The sequence below is a fragment of the Balaenoptera physalus genome (genome assembly GCF_965194825.1).
Source record: "Balaenoptera physalus genome assembly, chromosome: 7".
NCBI classification, from domain to species: domain Eukaryota; kingdom Metazoa; phylum Chordata; class Mammalia; order Artiodactyla; family Balaenopteridae; genus Balaenoptera; species Balaenoptera physalus.
The window spans coordinates 86,063,863-86,083,764 of record NC_138886.1 but is presented as its reverse complement, the minus strand read 5'-3'; the positions used below and the strand labels follow the sequence as shown (position 1 = coordinate 86,083,764).

General features: G+C 41.7%; 1 protein-coding gene across 7 annotated transcripts in view; it reads right to left on the bottom strand.

Moving 5' to 3' along the window:
* The window catches only part of DAPK1 (death associated protein kinase 1), a 214,594-nt gene that overhangs the window by 105,809 nt on the left and 88,883 nt on the right, over positions 1-19,902 (bottom strand). The window lies entirely within an intron of this gene.

The following is a 19,902-nucleotide window of genomic DNA, read 5'->3' as shown; positions in this document are numbered from 1 at the left end:
TCCTGTATGTCTAGGAAAGCAAGGGATCGGGACCAACAGAAAAATATATAGGGCCCTGCCTTCAATGACGTATTTCTAGCACCAATATTTGTCAACTGAAACACTCAAAACAACAACAAAAAATACAGGTATACCTCATTTTATTGTGCTTCGCTTTACTGTGCTTCATAGATATTTTTACAATTTGAAGGCTTCTGGCAACCCAGTATTGAGTAAGCCTGTTGGCTCCATTTTTCCAACAGCATTTGCTCACTTTGTGTCTGTGTCAGATTTTGGTAATTCTTGCAAAATTTCAAACTTTTTGATTATTGTTATATTTGTTATAGTCATCTGTGATCAGTGACCTTTGATGTTATCCCTGAAAAAAGATTACAACTCGCTGAAGGCTCAGATGATTGTTAGCACTTTTTGGCAATAAATTATTTTTTAACTAAGGTATCTACATTGTTTTGTTTTGTTTTTGCTTTAGATAAAATGCTATTGCACACCTAACAGACTACAGTATAGTATAAACATAGCTTTTATATGCATTGGGAAACCAAAAAATGCCTATGACTCACTTTATTGTAATATTTGCTGCATTGCCGTGGTCTGGAACTGAACCTGCGATGTCTCTGAGTCTGCCTGTGTATATTTTGTTCAAACTTCAGGGACTGATAAGTCACGTGACCTAAGTAAGACCTTTTGGAGAATGTGAGACAAAGATTTTTTCTGAGACACTTTGACCCCCAAAAGCTGCTGCCAGTCATCTTGTGACCACTCTTGATCTAAAGCAGAGGCAAAGCTGGTAAAAGGAAAGAAACCAGTAACACTGCAGTAACACTGTGGAGTGGCTGGATCAACCTTAGCCTGAAGTTATCTGCCTTTAGATTTTTCAGCAACATAAGCCAATAAAATTCTCTTTACCACTAAAACCAGTTTGATTTGGGTTTTTTATTTCCTGCAGAGGAAAGCATCCTAAATTCGACAGCAAGCAACCAGAGTTTCCTATCCACATATAAAAGAATATAATAACAGAGCTTGACACAAAATAGTAAAGTGACTATGTAAGCAGCTGAGATCTTGAGAAGCAAGTAGGCTACCCTGAAAGTAAGTGAAACACAATGGAAGGATGCTTCCTGTGTCAATGGTGGCACCCTCACTTCTGCCCTAACACCCTAGTGCCCAGGGCCCATCCACCCATCACAAGATCTGTATATTTCTTGGCACCTTCTGGGAACTGCTATGTGGAGAATTATCACAGTTATTTCTAGCTAGCTTTATTCTCCTCACATGAAGACAAAAGGGATAGAAAAATCAAATTAAGGCTAATATTTTGATGTTAAAGAATCGATACTTTAAAACGTTACTCATTTACTTTGGCAGCGGGAGGCCAGTGAAGAAAAAATACATAATGAAGGATTATTTTTATAGCAGTGTCAATTTTTTTGCATGACAACTTATTAATACCATCTTTCCCCCTGCAGCAGGAGAGCAGAGAAGCTGAAGAATAAATCACATCGGAACACTAGCACCTATTGCCCTTAAACTCACAACCTTAAAGAGTCATGGGATCTGTTATGACTTTATTACAACCATTTCCTGATTTCTTTGGGGAGTGAAGAACTGGGCTTTCTCTCTAGTGGGGGGTGGGAGGTGGGAGGTGAGCAGCAGAGATGGGGCTTATGGAGGAAAGAGAAAAAACAGCCTGAATACAAAACAAAGTTAGTTACTGCTTTACAGAGGCCAGTGAAGTGGTGCTTGTATCCCCTCTCCTCTCAAAGACAGTATCATGTCCCCACTGAGCGCTCTCAAGGGGCCCCAGGCCAGCCCAGGACCCCCAACCCATAGCAACCCATGCTTCCAGGAGCTGGGCCTTGCACATATCTTGCAGTCACAGTCACTTGTCTCGGGGGCTGTAAAGGCAGACTCAAGGCAAACTCAGTGGTTTGAATCACACTGCTTTAAAAAACAAAAGCAAAGAGCCAAAAGCCTGCTGAACGCAAGCCTGAACTCAAAGGCTATCCTGAATGTGTTTTCACTGCCAAATGTTCCATGCTGACCTTTTTTTTAAAGTTTTGGACATTCTTTTTTTTTTAAGCTAAACTTTAAAAAAAAAAGTATTTATTTATGGCTGCATTGGGTCTTCGTTGCTGCGTGCAGGCTTTCTCTAGTTGCGGCAAGCGGGGGCTACTCTTCATTGAGGTGTGCGGGCTTCTCATTGCGGTGGCTTCTCTTGTTGCGGAGCATGGGCTCTAGGCACGTGGGCTTCAGTAGTTGTGGCACACGGGCTCAGCAGTTGTGGCTCGCGGGCTCTAGAGTGCAGGCTCAGTAGTTGTGGCGCATGGGCTTAGTTGCTCCGCAGCATGTGGGATCTTCCCGGACCAGGGCTCGAACCCGTGTCCCCTGCACTGGCAGGTGGATTCTTAACCACTGTGCCACCAGGAAAACCCTTCATGTTGACCTTTGATGCTTTTAATTATGGAAAGTGAGAGCATCAGGCCCCCCAACCCTAAGGGCTGGGTTCAGGCATGGTTCTGAACATCCTATGTGTCGAGGCCAGTAGTGTGTGCACAGATCTAAGCTGACCGTGTTGTCCAGGTTTGCAGCGAAACATCTGGAACCCATCCCCTTACCAAATCATTGATCCCTCACTCACACTTCAGGGTCCCCTCATGAGGGGTGCTGGTGGGAGAGGAGGGGCCGGCAGGTGGGAAAGGCCCCTGTGCAGGAGAGGATGTGATTCTAGTGCCCCACGGCAGCATGCTAGTGTTCTGGATAACCTTGGCTGCAGAGGGTGTAGAACAATTTTGGAAAACACCTTTTAGACTTATCTCAGTGCTGTCTCTTTAAAGACACTTCTCCTTATTTATTGCCAACTCTTGAACAATCTGCCTCCCCACCCCCTTGCTCCAATGAGTGCTGCACCCCTGAGTCCACAGGGAACCTCATACCCCTCTGTGGCACCTGCTGTTTCCTGTTTCTTGCCCATTTCCACCCCTCCCAAGACCGTAATCCCTTCAGGACCAAGGGCTGTCGGGTGCATCTTCTGTCCCCGAGGCCCTTGGTGCAGAGCCCCGCCAGGAGCCCATGCACAATGCTGATGTCCTGTTCTTGAATTCCAAATCTATAATCCTAAAAACCACAGGTGCTAAACTGAAGCTGCCTCAACTGTAATTCCATAGAGCCGTGGAGCCGTGAGGGGCATAGACTGCCTGTATTTGAATGCCTAGTAGCTGCGTACCTGTGGGCTTACTTAACCTACTTAATCACTCTGCCTCACTTTCCTTACCTGTAAAGTGGGTACAATATAGTGCCTACCTTGGAGGGTTGTTGGGATGGAAGGAGCTAAATGAGCTAAGATGGGTCAAGTGGTTAGAACAGTTCCTGGCAATAGTAAATCTTCAGTAACTGTGAGCTATTTTCTTCCAAAACTGGAGGATTTTTTGTTTTTTTTTTAATTTATTTTTTGGCTGCGTTGGGTCTTCATTGCTGCGTGTGGGCTCTCTCTAGTTGTGGTGAGCGGGGGCTACTCTTCTTTGCGGTGCACATGCTTCTCACTGTGGTGGCTTCTCTTGCTGAGGAGCACGGGCTCTAGGCATGTGGGCTTCAGTAGTTGTGGCACGCGGGCTCAGTAGTTGTGGCTCACGGGCTCTAGTGCGCAGGCTCAGTAGTTGTGGCGCACAGGCTTAGTTGCTCTGTGGGCTGTGGGGTCTTCCCGGACGAGGGCTCAAACTCATGTCCCTCTGCCTTGGCAGGTGGATTCTTAACCACTGCGCCACCAGGGAAGTCCCCAAAACTGGAGTTATTGTCATTAGCTCACGGTTGATCAAATCTCAAAGCGCTGCAGTATTACCCCCAAAATGTCACCTCTCATGACTGCCTGGGGGAAGAGAGCCCTAAAAGGAAAAGCAACACAAAACACACACACAGCAGGGCAATGCTCTGTTAAAGTATGTAAAACTGCTGCTAAATCTGGAGGCTGGCTCCAGCCTTCCAACACAGCCTCCCGTCCCCCTTCTTCTCACTACCCCACCCCGAGGGAGAGGAGCTGCTCAGGACTCCTGCTCCCTGAAGCTGGCTGCACTCAGCGCCTGGGACGAGGATGGAGTCCCAGCTGAGCCACATGCAAGGCCCACGAGGAGGGGCTTGGTGTGACTCGGTGATGCTCGTCAGGCATTTCCACAGGGCCACCTCCTCAGGTGACCAGCAGGCTGAGGACAGACTCCTCGGAGAAGACATTCATCTCTAACACAGTGATTTGCTTTGCGAGGCCTAATTCCAGTTGAGGTCTTGGTTAACTGCTGCTGCCATCCTTCCCTGCCTGGGCGCCTGGCCCCCATCTCCCTCACGCCCACATTCCACCCTGGATTTGGCCACATTGGGGGAAAGTCCTCTTCTCCAACACCCACCCCCCTTTGAAAAGACAATTTGCTTGGGATTTTTGTGGGAAGGGCTTTTAAATTGTGGGCTCCCAGAGCAACATCCTGATCCAGCTTCCAGGGTGAGCTCTGGGCAGGAGGAGAGTAAGCACACACAGAGAAGCCAGGCCACCATTGCTGCCCACTTGGGGGACTGCTTGTCGCTCCAGCCCCCCTCCTGTGACAAACACACGAGGCTCCTCAGTGAATGATGCCCACACAGGCTGCGGTGCCGGTTCCATGGATAGGAAATGTACCTTCCTCACTAGAAAACAAAAACTCACTGTATACTATCATTTAAACTTGACGAAACAGAGTACAGGCTATCCTCATTTTTTGTGGGATCCATATTTGTGAATTCACTTACTCCCTAAAATTTATTTTTAACCTAAAAAATCAATACTCGCAGTACTTTTGTGGTCATTTGTGGATTTGACTAGTCAGATGGGCATGTTCCCAGCTGAGCTCGGTCAAGGCCACACTCTGCCTTCCTTATTCAGCTCTCACACTGTAAACAGTGTCCACTTTACAGTCTGTTTAGTGCCATGGTTTTTTGTTTTGTTTTGTTTTTTGTTTTGGGATTTTTTTAAGACTGCATTTTGTGTTTTTTGTTAGTGATTTCGCTATTTAAAATGGCCCCTAAGCATGGCATTGAAGTGCTGTCCAGTGTTTGTTAAGCACGGAGGCTATGGTGCACCTTACAGAGAAAACGTGTGCAAGATAAGCGGTGTTGGCTGTGAGTTCAATGTTAGTGAATCAACAATATATATTAAATAAGGTGCCTTTAAACAGAAACACACATCAAACAAGGTTATGCATTGATCTGTTGGTGAAAATGTGACCAGAGGCTCACCGGTACCTAACCTTGTATGTCCTCCAGAACCAATGGTTCAGTATCTGTTATTCAGTGTTTCTGGTGAATTTATAGAACATACCACAATGAGAATTAACTGTGTGTCATGTTAAAAAACTCTACTAACCTTTCATCATTTAATAACTGACAGTTTGCTGCACTAGATACAGACAGCCACACTCATTTTAAAATGAAAACTTTCAATTCAATGTAATAAGCATTTATTAACCTCTATTGGCCAGATGAGTATAAAAAGAAGGAGACCCATCCCTGCATTAAAAACTTACCTACTAAAAAAATGTGTTTTAAACATAATCACAAATTTTATTAAAAAGAGAAAAACTTAGAGGGCAGACAGCAGAAGCAATAAGAACTACAATCCTGCAGCCTGTGGAAAAAAAACCACATTCACAGAAAGATAGACAAGGTGAAAAGGCAGAGGGATATGTACCAGATGAAGGAAGAAGATAAAACCCCAGAAAAACAACTAAATGAAATGGAGATAGGCAATCTTCCAGAAAAAGAATTCAGAATAATGATAGTGAAGATGATACAGGACCTCAGAAAAAGAATGGAGGCAAAGATCGAGAAGATGAAAGAAATGTTTAACAAAGATCTAGAAGAATTAAAGAACAAACAAACAGAGATGAACAATACAATAACTGAAATGAAAAGTACACTAGAAGCAATCAGTAGCAGAATAACTGAGGCAGAAGAACGGATAAGTGACCTGGAGGACAGAATGGTGGAATTCAGTGCCGCAGAATAGAATAAAGAAAAAAGAATGAAAAGAAATGAAGACAGCCTAAGAGACCTCTGGGACAACATTAAATGCAACAACATTTGCATTATAGGGGTCCCAGAAGGAGAAGAGAGAGAGAAAGGACCTGAGAAAATATTTGAAGAGATTATAGTCGAAAACTTCCCTAACATGGGAAAGGAAATAGCCACCCAAGTCCAGGAAGTGCAGAGAGTCCCAGGCAAGATAAACCCAAGGAGAAACACGCCGAGGCACATAGTAATCAAATTTGCAAAAATTAAACAAAAAGAAAAATTATTGAAAGCAGCAAGGGAAAAATGACAAAAAAACATACAAAGGAACTCCCATAAGATTAACAGCTGATTTCTCAGCAGAAACTCTAAAAGACAGAAGGGAGTGGCATGATATACTTAAAAGTGATGAAAGGGAAGAAACTACAACCAAGATTACTCTACCTGGCAAGGATCTCATTCAGATTCAACGGAGAAATCAAAAGCTTTACAGACAAGCAAAAGCTAAGAGAATTCAGCACCACCAAACCAGCTCTACAACAAATGCTAAAGGAACTTCCCTAAGTGGGCAACACAAGAGAAGAAAAGGACCTACAAAAACAAACCCAAAACAATTAAGAAAATGGTCATAGGAACATACATATCAATAATTACCTTAAATGTGAATGGATAACATGCTCCAACCAAAAGACACAAGCTTGCTGAATGGATACAAAAACAATACCCATATATATGCTGTCTACAAGAGACCCACTTCAGACCTAGGGACACATACAGACTGAGAGTGAGGGGATGGAAAAAGATATTCCATGCAAATGGAAATCAAAAGAAAGCTGGAGTAGCAATACTCATATCAGATAAAATACACTTTAAAATACAGAATGTTACAAGAGACAAGGAAGGACACTACATAATGATCAAGGGATCAATTCAAGAAGAAGATACAACAATTACAAATATATATGCACCCAACATAGGAACACCTCAATACATAAAGCAACTGCTAACAGCTATAAAACAGGAAATCGACAGTAAAATAGTAATACTGGGGGACTTTAACACCTCACTTAACACCAATGGACAGATCATCCAAACAGAAAATTAATGAGGAAACACAAGTTTTAAGTGACACAATGGACCAGCTAGATTTAATTGTTATTAATAGGACATTCCATCCAAAACCAGCAGATTACACTTCCTTCTCAAGTGCACATGGAACATTCTCCAGGATAGATCACATCTTGGGTCACAAATCAAGCCTCAGTAAATTTAAGAAAATTGAAATCATATCAAGCATCTTTTCTGACCACAATGCTATGAGATTAGAAATCAATCACAGGGAAAAGAATGTAAAAAACACAAACACATGGAGGCTAAACAATACGTTATTAAATAACCAAGAGATCACTGAAGAAATCAAAGAGGAAATCAAAAAATGCCTAGAGACAAATGACAATGAAAACACGAAGATCCAAAACCTATGAGATGCCGCAAAAGCAGTTCTAAGAGGAAAGGTGATAGCAATACAATCCTACCTCAAGAAACAGCAAACATTGCAAATAAACAATCTAACATTACACCTAAAGGAACTAGAGAAAGAAGAACAAACAAAACCCAAAGTTAGCAGAAGGAAAGAAATCATAAAGATCAGAGCAGAAATAAATGAAATAGAAACAAAGAAAACAATAGCAAAGATCAATAAAACTAAAAGCTGGTTCTTTGAGAAGATAAACAAAATTGATAAACCATTAGCTAGACAAATCAAGAAAACGAGGGAAAGGACTCAAATCAATAAAATTAGAAATGAAAAAGGAGAAGTTACAACAGACACCGCAGAAATACAAAGCATCCTAAGAGACTACTACGAGCAACTCAATGCAATAAAATGGACAACCTGGAAGAAATGGACACATTCTTAGAAAGGTATAACCTTCCAAGACTGAACCAGGAAGAAACAGAAAATATGAACAGACCAATCACAAGTAGTGAAATTGAAACTGTGATGAAAAATCTTCCAACAAACAAAAGTCCAGGACCAGATGGCTTCACAGGTGAATTCTATCAAACATTTAGAGAAGAGCTAACACCCATCCTTCTCAAATTCTTCCAAAAATTTGCAGAGGAAGGAAAACTCCCAAACTCATTCTATGAGGCCACCATCACCCTGATACCAAAACCAGACAAAGATAGTACAAAAAAAGAAAACTACAGACGAATATCACTGATGAATATAGATGCAAAAATCCTCAACAAAATACTAGCAAACAGAATCCAACAACACATTAAAAGGATCATACACCAAGATCAAGTGGGATTTATCCCAGGGATGCAAGGATTCTTCAATATATGCAAATCAATCAATATGATACACCATATTAACAGATTGAATAATAAAAACCATATGATCATCTCAATAGATGCAGAAAAAGCTTTTGACAAAATTCAACACCAATTTATGATAAAAACTCCCCAGAAAGTGTGCACAGCGGGGACCTACTTCAACATAATAAAGGCCATATATGACAAACCCACAGCAAACATCATTCTCAATGGTGAAAAACTGAAAGCATTTCCTCTAAGATCAGGAACGAGACAAGGATGTCCACTCTCACCACTATTATTCAACATAGTTTTGGAAGTCCTAGCCATGGCAGTCAGGGAAGAAAAAGAAATAAAAGGAATACAAATTGGAAAAGAAGAAGTAAAACTGTCACTGTTTGCAGATGACATGATACTCTACATAGAGAATCCTAGAGATGCCACCAGAAAACTACTAGAGCTAATCAATGAATTTGGTAAAGTTGCAGGATACAAAATTAATGCACAGAAATCTCTTGCATTCCTATACACTAATGATGAAAAATCTGAAAGTGAAATTAAGGAAATACTCCCATTTACCATTGCAACAAAAAGAATAAAATACCTAGGAATAAACCTACCTAGGGAGACAAAAGACCCGTATGCAGAAAACTATAAGACAGTGATGAAAGAAATTAAAGATGATACCACAGATGGAGAGATATACCATGTTCTTGGATTGGAAGAATCAATATTGTGAAAATGACTATACTACCCAAAGCCATCTACAGATTCAATGCAATCCCTATCAAATTACCAATGGCATTTTTTACAGAACTAGAACAAAAAATCTTAAAATTTTTATGGAGACACAAAGTACCCCAAATAGCCAAAGCAGCCTTGAGGGGAAAAAACGGAGCTGGAGGAATCAGACTCCCTGACTTCAGATTATACTACAAAGCTACAGTAATCAAGACAATATGGTACTGGCACAAAAACAGAAATATAGATCAATGGAACAGGAGAGAATGCCCAGAGAAAACCCATGCACCTATGGTCAACTAACCTATGACAAAGGAGCAAGGATATACAATGAAGAAAAGACAGTCTCTTCAATAAGTGGTGCTGGGTAAACTGGACAGCTACATGTAAAAGAATGAAATTAGAACATTCCCTAACACCATACACAAAAATAAACTCAAAAAAACAAAAAAAAAAAGAGAGAAAAACTTTAGCTAAAAGGAGCAAAGCTTCATATAAAACAACCTAATGTAATTTCCAATCTGATTTTTTGGTCTAATTTACCAATATATCTAATTTAAACAGTACCCTTTTAGTCACTCAGTGAACTGTATCCAGGATGCTATGCAAGGCGTTTTACATATATTATCTTATTAATAACCACAACTATGGGATTCACATTATCACTGTCTCTTCTATCAATGAGAAAACCAAGCCTCAGAGAGATTTTTAAAAATGCCCCAAATCATTCAGGAAGTAAGTTGCATAATTGAGAAATGAATTCAAACGCAAGTGCATTTGCCTCCAAAGCTCTATTCACTGAGCACAGTTGCTGTGCTGGGCTTGTGTCCATTTTGTCTGAAATACAAGCCACTCCTGTGAAGTCACAGACAGGACTGGAGCATCATTCAGGGAAGAGTTTTGTGAGGGCAAGGCAAAGAGAGGGGCCTTGTGGTTAAGTAAGTTTGGGCAATGCAGCCTCCTCCTCCCCACTGAAAACTCAGACAGTGTTTTAATTAACTGAAACCATGGCTTTAACACGCTCAGAGGGGCTCTGCAATAAAAAGAGAACCCTGTTTGTATGTGTGCTTAGGAAGCACGATACCAACAATGAGAAAGAAACACAGAAGGTTCATTCTCAAGGTCAGCACACAAGGATCACACACAGTTGGTGAAGCATTTGTGTATATTTCACTGCACATTAAAAATAAACTTGTTGTGGGACTTCCCTAGTGGTCCAGTGGTAAAGCCTTCCAATGCAGGGGACGCGGGTTTGATCCCTGGTCAGGGAACTAAGATCCCACATGCTGCAGGGCAACTGAGCCACTGCACCTCAACTAGAGAGAGAAAACCCACACGCCACAACTAGAGAGAAGCCCGTGCACTGCAACAAAGAGCCCATGTGCTGCAACGAAAGATCCTGCATGCCACAATGAAGGTCCTACGTGCCACAACTAAGACCCCATTTAGCCAAAAATAATACATACATACATACATAAATAAATAAACCTGTTGAACTTTGTTTAATCCAGTCAGGATTTTATTTTATTTTACCTTATTTTATTTTGGCTGGGTTGGGTCTTTGTTTGCTGTGTGCGAGTGGGTGCTACCCTTCGTTGCGGTGCACAGGCTTCTTATTGCGGTGGCTTCTCTTTTTGTGTTGCACAGGCTCTAGGCGTATGGGCTCCAGTAGTTGCAGCACGTGGGCTCTATAGTTGTGGCACGTGGGCCCTAGAGCGCAGGCTCAGTAGTTGTAGCGCTTAGTTGCTCCGCAGCATGTGGGATCTTCCCGGACCAGGGATTGAACCTGTGTCCCCTGCACTGGCAGGCGGATTCTTAACCACTGCACCACCAGGGAAGTCCCCAGGTTTTGTTTTCAAATTCATTTCTCTGTGGCAGTTTTGCTCTCACTTGGGGAAAGACTGGATGGACACACAATGTCAGAGAAAATGCTGCATTTAGAATGAAGAGCAAACTGGCTGGAGTGACAGAGTGACAATTTTTTCTACCTTATGGGTTGGTGCCTACCCTAGGGCCTGACATTTTCATCATCGACCTTGATCCAGACACTACATTTGAACAAGCTCCCACCAAGGAAGGTGGGTGCAGATTCAAAAAGAGTGACTAAAACAGGGTGTAATTTATTCTTTGATTTTAAATATGTATCTACCCAGTGCATATGACAGTTAAAATTATTTTTGGTAACTATTTATGATTGTGACTTCCCCACATTAATGCTGGAAACAGATTTGGATTAAATCAAACAGCTGATCAGTTCCATCTCTCCCCTCCTCCCAAGATTTGCAAAAAGGTTTTTAATTAACACAAAATAATTTTTACTTTTGAATTCATATATCAAGCCCGTGGCAATATTTTAGTGCCGGTTTATGGGTCATCTATTTTTCTTGAAGAGCTGCGTTCTGAGAGTGGCATTGACTCAAATCCTGCTAGAATACTGAAATTACAGATCTTATATAAGAGGTGAGGTGACAGAAAAGATTTTTCAAGGATGAGTTAACATTTGATAATAATTCACATTTATGGCAGGGGATACAAACCCCAAAGGGTTTATAGAATAAGGGAGGGAGAAGCATGTAACACTGTAATGTGGAAAGGGCCACAAACAGGACATAGCCACTTGGGGCCACTCCAGGGGAGAGGGTGAGTTCAGGAGGCCCAGGTTGTGTCCTGAAGGCTGGGCTCCAGCCAGGAGAGGAAGAAAGTGTGTGTTGGAGGGACAGCTTCCAAGAGCAGGAAGAGCGTGACCCGAGGCAGGGAGGCATGAAAGAGACTGCATAATATTTCTGAGGGAGGAGGAAGTGATGGGGGAGGTATGAGGGATCCCCACAAACAGGGTCCTTCCCAGACTGCAGCAATGCCAGCCCCAACTCTGCCAACAACATGGGAAAGCAGGGACCTCGCTGAGCCTCGGTTTCCACATCTGTGCAAGGGCAATGCCAACATGAAATGAGGCCACGCATGTGAGTGCAGCACATCAAGCACATGTAAAGAATGAAAATTAGCATGCTGTCTCAGCTTCAGATTTCTCAAAGAAGCCAAGATGGTAGTATTTCAGAGGCTGAAAAGCAGCGCCTAATTTCTTCTTGGCATTTTTCTTTCCAACATCTTTGAAATCTGAGTGTTAAGTCTCTACATTTTTTTTCCCCGTTAGGACTCAACAAAGCTATCTTCATTTTGGATGGGACCTATTTGATTTTTCCCCCCTTGGTTCCTAAAGGACCTTGTGGCTTTGTTTGTATGCTGAAGTTTTAGCCTGTGGGTAGGTGATGGGAAGCAGATTGAATTTTGTAAAGATGGCCTCAGCCATATCTTCCATCTCACATGCTCTTCCGCAGTGTGGCCCTGCCTCTCCCATCATCCTGGTCCCCTGGAATCTGAGCGTTGCTTGACCACTAGAATGTGGCAGAGGTGATTCTGGGGTTTCTGCCTGGGTTGCTCAGCATGCACATTCTTGGGAGTTCCCTCTGGGAACGCAGCCACAATGCTGGGAGAAGCCCGAGCTCTTTGGAGAGGCCATGTGGATGTGCTCCCGTCAATAGCTCCAGCTGAGCTGACAGTAGCTTTAAAAGACCAGCCAGGAGATTGGTTTAAGATGGCGGAGTAGAAGGACGTGCACTCACTCCCTCTGGCGAGAGCACCAGAATCACAACTAACTGCTGAACAATCATCGACAGGAAGACACTGGAACTCACCAAAAAAGATACCCCACATCCAAAGACAAAGGAGAAGCCACATTGAGGTGGTAAGAGGGGCGCAATCACAATAAAATCAAATCCCATAACTGCTGGGTGGGTGACTCACTAACTGGAGAACACTTATACCATGGAAGTCCACCCACTGGAGTGAAGGTTCTGAGCCCCACGTCAGGCTTCCCAACTTGGGGGTCCAGTAATGGGAGGAGGAATTCCTAGAGAATCAGACTTTGAAGGCTAGTGGGATTTGATTGTAGGACTTTGACAGGACTGGGGGAAACAGAAACTCCACACTTGGAGGGCACACACAAAGTAGTGTGCACATAGGGACCTAGGGGAAGGAACAGTGACCCCATAGGAGACTGAACCAGACCGACCTGCTAGTGTTGGAGGGTCACCTGTAGAGGCAGGGGGTGGCTGTGGCTCACTGTGGGGACAAGGACACAGGGAGCAGAAGTTCTGGGAAGTACTCCTTGGCGTGAGTAATCCCAGAGTCCGCCATTAGCCCCACCAAAGAGCCGGGTAGGCTACAGCGTTGGGTCGCCTCAGGCCAAACAACCAACAGGGATGGAACCCAGCCCCACCCATCAGCAGACAAGTGGATTAAAGTTTTACTGAGCTCTGCCCACCAGAGAAACACCCAGCTCTACCCACCACCAGTCCCTCCCATCAGAAAACTTGCACAAGCCTCTTAGATAGACTCATCCACCAGAGGACGGACATCAGAAGCAAGAAGAACTACAAACCTGCAGCCTATGGGAAAAAAAAAAACCACATTCACAGAGAGATAGACAAGATAAAATGGCAGAGGGCTGAGTACCAGATGAAGGAACAAGACAAAACCCCAGAAAGACAACTAAATGAAGTGGAGATGGGCAACTGTCCAGAAAAAAATTCAGAATAATGATAGGGAAGATGATCCAGGACCTAGGAATAAGAATGGAGGTAAAGATCGAGAAGATGCAAGAAATGTTTAACAAAGATCTAGAAGAATTAAAGAACAAACACCTAGAAGAATTAAAGAACAAACAAACAGAGATGAACAATACAATAACTGAAATGAAAAATACACTAGAAGCAATCAGTAGCAGCATAACTGAGGCAGAAGAATAGATAAGTGACCTGGAAGACAGAATGGTGGAATTCACTGCCACAGAACAGAATAAAGAAAAAGAATGAAAAGAAATGAAGACAGACTAAGAGACCTCTGGGACAACATTAAACGCAACAACATTCACATTATAGGAGTCCCAGAAGGAGAAGAGAGAGAGAAAGGACCCAAGAAAATATTTGAAGAGATATAGTCAAAAACTTCCCTTACATGGGAAAGGAAATAGCCACCTAAGTCCAGGAAGCGCAGAGAGTCCCAGGCAAGATAAACCCAAGGAGAAACATGCTGAGACACATAGTAGTCAAATTGACAGCAATTAAAGACAAAGAAAAATTATTGAAAGCAGCAAGGGAAAAACGACAAATAACGTACAAAGGAACTCCCATAAGGTTAACAGCTGACCTCTCAGCAGAAACTCTAGCCAGAAGGGAGTGGCATGATATACTTAAAAGTGATGAAAGGGAAGAACCTACAACCAAGATTACTCTACCCAGCAAGGATCTCATTCAGATTCAACGGAGAAATCAAAAGCTTTACAGACAAGCAAAAGCTAAGAGAATTCAGCACCACCAAACCAACTCTACAACAAATGCTACAGGAAATTCTCTAAGTGGGAAACACAAGAGAAGAAAAGGACCTACAAAAACAAACCCAAAACAATTAAGAAAATGGTCATAGGAACATACATATCAATAATTACCTTAATCGTGAATGGATTAAATGCTCCAACCAAAAGACACAGGCTTGCTGAATGGATACAAAAACAAGACCCATATATATGCTGTCTACAAGAGACCCACTTCAGACCTAGGGACACATACAGACTGAGAGTGAGGGGATGGAAAAAGATATTCCGTGCAAATGGAAATCAAAAGAAAGCTGGAGTAGCAATACTCATATCAGATAAAATACACTTTAAAATACAGACTGTTACAAGAGACAAGGAAGGACACTACATAATGATCAAGGGTTCAATCCAAGAAGAATATATAACAATTACAAATATATATGCACTCAACATAGGAGCACCTCAATACATAAGGCAACTGCTAACAGTTACAAAACAGGAAATTGACAGTAACACAGTAATACTGGGGGACTTTAACACTTCACTTAACACCAATGGACAGATCATCCAAACAGAAAATTAATAAGGAAACACAAATTTTAAATGACACAATGGACCAGCTAGATGTAATTGATATTAATAGGACATTCCTTCCAAAGACAGCAGATTACACTTTCTTCTCAAGTGCACACGGAACATTCTCCAGGATAGATCACATCTTGGGTCACAAATCAAGCCTCAGTAAATTTAAGAAAATTGAAATCATATCAAGCATCTTTTCTGATCACAACGCTATGAGATTAGAAATCAATCACAGGGAAAAAAACGTAAAAAACACAAACACATGGAGGCTAAAAAATATGTTACTAAGTAACCAAGAGATCATTGAAGAAATCAAAGACGAAATCAAAAATTACCTACATACCAATTACAACGAAAACACGATGACCCAAAACCTATGGGATGCAGCAAAAGCAGTTCTAAGAAGGAAGTTTATAGCAATACAAGCCTACCTCAAGAAACAAGAAAAATCTCATATAAACAATCTAACCTTACACTTAAAGGAACTAGAGAAAGAAGAACAAACAAAACCCAAAGTTAGTAGAAGGAAATAAATCATAAAGATCAGAGCAGAAATAAGTGAAATAGAAACAAAGAAAATAATAGCAAAGATCAATAAAACTAAAAGCTGGTTCTTTGAGAAGATAAAAAAAATTGATAAACCATTAGCTGGACTCATCAAGAAAAGGAGGGAGAGGACTCAAATCACTAAAATTAGAAATGAAAAGGAGAAGTTACAACAGACACCACTGAAATGCAAAGCATCCTAAGAGACTACTACAAGCAACTCTATGCCAATAAAATGGACAACCTGGAAGAAATGCACACATTCTTAGAAAGGTATAACCTTCCAAAACTGACCCGGAAGAAATAGAAAATATGAGCAGACTAGTCACAAGTAATGAAATTGAAACTGTGATGAAAAATCTTCCAACAAACAAAAGTCCAGGATCAGATGGCTTCACAGGTGAATTCTATCAAGCATTTAGAGAAGAGTTAACACCCATCCTTCTCAAACTCTTCAAAAATATAGGAGACAGAGGAACACTCCCAAACTCATTCTATGAGGCCACCATCACCGTGATACCAAAACCAGACAAAGATGTCACAAAAACAGAAAACTACAGGACAATATCTCTGATGAACATAGATGCAAAAATCCTCAACAAAATACTAGCAAACAGAATCCAACAGCACATTAAAAGGATCATACACCATGATCAAGTGGGGTTTATGCCAGGAATGCAAGGATTCTTCAATATATGCAAATCAATCAATGTGATACACCATATTAACAAACTGAAGGATGAAAACCATATGATCATGACAATAGTTGCAGAAAAAGCTTTTGACAAAATTCAACACCCATTTATGATAAAAACCCTCCAGAAAGTAGGCATAGAGGAAACTTACCTCAACGTAATAAAGGCCATATATGACAAACCCACAGCCAACACCATTCTCAATGGTGAAAAACTGAAACCATTTACCCTAAGATCAGGAACGAGACAAGGATGTCCACTCTCACCACTATTATTCAACATTGTTTTGGAAGTTTTAGCTACAGCAATCAGAGAAGAAAAAGAAATCAAAGGAATCCAAATCGGAAAAGAAGAAGTAAAGCTGTCACTGTTTGCATATGACATGATACTATACAGAGAATCCTAAAGACACTACCAGAAAACTACTAGAGCTAATCTATGAATTTGGTAAAGTAGCAGGATACAAAATTAATACACAAAAATCTTTTGCATTCCTATACACTTATGATGGATAATCTGAAAGAGAAAATAAGGAAACACTCCCATTTACCATTGCAACAAAAATAATAAAATACCTAGGAATAAACCTACCTAAGGAGACAAAAGACCTGTATGCAGAAAACTATAAGACACTGATTAAAGAAATTAAAGATGATATAAACAGATGGAGAGATATACCATGTTCTTGCATTGGAAGAACCAACATTGTGAAAATGACTCTACTACCCAAAGCAATCTACAGATTCAATGCAATCCTTATCAAACTACCAATAGCATTTTCCAGAGAACTGGGACAAAAAATTTCATGATTTGTATGGAAACACAAAAGACCCCGAATAGCCAAAGTAATCTTGAGAAAGAAAAACGTAGCTGGAGGAATCAGGCTCCCGGATTTCAGACTATACTACAAAGCTACAGTAATCAAGACAGTATGGTACTGACAAAAAAATATACATCAGTGGGTCAGGATAGAATGCCCAGAGATTACCCATGCACATATGGTCACCTTATCGTCGATAAAGGAGGCAAGAATATACAATGGAGAAAAGACAGTCTTTTCAATATGTGGTGCTTCGAAAACTGGACAGCTACATGTAAAAGAATGAAATTAGAACACTCCCTAACACTGTACATGAAAATAAACTCAAAATGGATTAGAGACCTAAATGTAGACTGGACACTATAAAACTCTTAGAGGAAAACATAGGAAGAACACTCTTTGACATAAATTACAACAAGATGTCTTTTGATCCACCTCCTAGAGTAATGGAAATAAAAACAAAAATAAACAAATGGGACCTAATGAAACTTAAAAGCTTTTGCACAGCAAAGTAAACCACAAACAAGATGAAAAGACAACCCTCAGAATGGGAGAAAATATTTGCAAGTGAATCAACGGACAAAGGATTAATCTCCAAAATATATAAACAGCTCATGCAGCTCAATATTAAAAAAACAAAAAACCCAATCCAAAAATGGGCAGAAGACCTAAATAGACATTTCTCCAAAGAAGACATACAGATGGCCAAGAAGCACATGAAAAGCTGCTCAACATCACTAATTATTAGAGAAATGCAAATCAAAACTACAATGAGGTATCACCTCACACCAGTTAGAATGGGAATCATCAGAAAATCTACAAACAACAAATACTGGAGAGGGTGTGGAGAAAAGGGAACCCTCTTGCACTGTTGGTGGGAACGTAAATTGATACAGCCACTATGGAGAACAGTATGGAGGTTCCTTAAAAACTAAAAATAGAATTACCATATGACCTAGCAATCCCACTACTGGGCATATACCCAGAGAAAACCATAATTCAAAAAGACACATGCACCCCAATGTTCATTGCAGCACTATTTACAATAGCCAGGTCATGGAAGCAACCTAAATGCCCATCGACAGAAGAATGGATAAAGAAGATGTGGCACATATATACAATGGAATATTACTCAGCCATAAAAAGGGACGAAATTGGGGCATTTGTAGAGACGTGGATGGATCTAGAGACTGTCATACAAAGTAAGTCAGAAAGAGAAAAACAAATATCGTATATTAATGCATATATGTGGAACCTAGAAAAATGGTACAGATGAACTGGTTTACAGGGCAGAAATTGAGACACAGATGTAGAGAACAAACGTATGGACACCAAGGGGGGAAAGTGGGGCGGTGGGTGGTGGATTGTGGGATGAATTGGGAGATTGGGATTGACATGTGCACACTAATATGTATAAAATCGATAACTAAGAAGAACCTGCTGTATAAAAAAATAAATAAAATAAAATTCAAAAATTCAAAAGAAAAAGGCCAGCCAGGTGAGTCTCCAGATGGCTCAAGCCCCAGCCAACATCTTAGTGCTACCATGTGACAGACCCCAAGCAAGAACACTCATGCAACCCACAGAAGCATGAGCTCATAAAAAATTGTTGTTTCAAGCTATCAAGTTTTGGGGTGTTTGTTCCACAGCAATGGATAAGTGGAACAGCCACTATTTTTTTTTTTTTATAAACAGATGACCCCAGAAGCTACATGAAGAAAGGATTCAGTACAGAAGGTGAGGCGCCAGAAGGTGACCAGTGTTGCTGACGAGACTAAAGGGAGAGCCTGGGAAAGGAGTGAGAGTGTCCAGACCTTTCTGAACGCAGGTCCCCCTGGGGTGGGGTAGGGCCTCCCACAAACAGCCCCCTCGTTACATCAGCACGTGTGGGCTCACTTTTCAGGTTCTTTGCTTCTCATCTTGGCAGCAATTGACCCTCTTTCAAGAAAAATGCTGCATCATTTACGAGGGACCTCTGTGCCAGAACCCCAAACCGATGACAGCAAAACCCAAAGATCTCACTGAAATGCTTTAGCAGATTTCTGCCTGAGCTGTGCTCATCTCCAACGTACCTTTCCCAGTCTCTCTGGTGAAGCAGGTCCCCACTCTGGGAAACACACAAGAACCAAACTCTCCAGCAGGACCCAGTAAACATATGACTGCTAATCTCCATCCTGACTTGCTCTGAACGTCCAGGGCCTACCCCTAGTGACATCACCTGTAGGGGTCTCTGGTGAAGAGGAAGCACATTGTCCTCGTTCAGTGGAAACCTCCCCTTCCATCCTAACCCACCGGCTGCGCAGATTTCAGAAGATGATGATGGCTAACCCAGTATGGGAACCTGGTACTTCAGCACCAAGTTACATTCCCTTGGAATGTTTCCATGGTGCAGCCCACACTTGGAAACTGCTCTCTTTCTGCCTTTTGAGAAGCTAGCTACACGTGACAGCAAGGGAAACCACTTTTTACAAAAAAACAAAACTGGTGATTTATCACTATTATTAATATTTTTTTAAAAAAACCCTCCAAAAGTTATTTTGAACTGCTGCCACGGGTCAGTTAAAATAGCACATGATCTGGAGAACAACAGTTCCCCCACCAGTGAGAAAACAGAGCAGGTTGCCAGGGCACCAACAGGGAGAAGCAGAGTTTGCCAAGGCGATAAACAGCAGCACGTCACCCCAGGAACCGGGACAACACATGCGAGTCAGGAGTGAGATGCAGAACGTAAGTGCTGCCGAAGGGTATGCTGGGAGCCACACACTGGGCAGAGGAGCTTGGACCAGAGGCCACCCACTTGGGGA